The sequence below is a fragment of the Nannospalax galili genome, unplaced genomic scaffold (assembly GCF_000622305.1).
Source record: "Nannospalax galili isolate Female #2095 unplaced genomic scaffold, S.galili_v1.0 scaffold3, whole genome shotgun sequence".
NCBI classification, from domain to species: Eukaryota; Metazoa; Chordata; class Mammalia; order Rodentia; family Spalacidae; genus Nannospalax; species Nannospalax galili.
Window position 1 is genome coordinate 7,055,373 of NW_008351466.1, and position 1,359 is coordinate 7,056,731.

Consider the following 1,359-nt stretch of genomic DNA (forward strand, 5'->3'; position numbering starts at 1 on the left):
ATTCTAAATGGACAAAAACTAGAAGCATTCCCATTGAAATCAGGAACCAGACAAGGCTGTCCACTATCTCCACTCCTCTTTAACATAGTGCTTGAAATTCTTGCAATAGCAATAAGACAAGAGCAGGAAATTAAAGTAGTAATAATTGGAAAAGAAGAGATCAAATCCCTTTTTGCAGATAATATGATATTATATCTAAGAGATGCCAAAAATTCCACCAGAAAACTCCTAGAAATTAACATATTCAGTAAAGTGGTAAATTATAAAATTAAACTACAACAGTTTATAACCTTTCTATATACCAATAAAAAGCAATCTGTGAAAGAGCACTTGGAAACACTCCCCTTCCCAATAGCTGAAAAAAAATATCTTGGAATAAACCTGACCAAAGACATTAAAGAGCTCTAAAATGAAAATTTTAAATCTTTAAAAAAGAGATTGAGGGAGACACCAGAAGATGGAAGGACCTCCCATGCACATGTATGGGAAGAATTCATATTGTGAAAATTACCATTGTACCAAAAGTCATTTATAGATTCAATGCAATGACAATCAAAATCCCCATGATATTTTTCAAAGAATCAGAAAAAAACCCTAAGATTCATATAGAAGCACAAAATACCTCGGTTAGCCAAAACAAACCTGAGCACTAAGAGCAACACCAGGGGGATTACTATACCAGATTTTATGCTGTATTACAGAGCTATAGTCATAAAAACAACATAGTACTGGCACAAACATAGACCCATAAATCAATGAAACATAACTGAAGACCTAAATATGAGTAAATGCAACTTCAGGCACCTGATATTTGACAAAGAGGCCAAGAATATACACTGGAAGAAAGACAGCATGTTCAGCAAATGGTGCCATCAAAACTGGATCTCCAGGTGTAGAAGAATGTAACTAAACCCCTATCTTTCACCCTGCACAAAAGTCAATTCTAAAGTATCAAAGACTTCAATGTAAAGCCTGAAACTCTGCAAGTGTTAGAAGAAGTACTGGAAAAACCTACAAGATATAGGTGTAGGAAAGGATTTTCTAATCCTGATATCAATTGCTCAGGAAACAATGGCAAGAATTAACAAATGGGAACTCATTAAGCTAAAAAGCTTCCATACATCAAAGGAGGCAACCAGGGAAGCGAACAGAAAACCCACAATGGGAGAAAATCTTGACCGGTGACACATCCAACAGAGGTTTAATATCCAGAATATATAATGAATTCAAAAAACAGAGAATTAAGACAAGAAGTAACCCAATTAAAAGATGGGCTAAGGAGCTGAACAGAGAGTTCTCAAAAGAAGAAGTAAAGATGGCTATGAAACAAAAGATGTTCAACATCACTAATAATTAGGG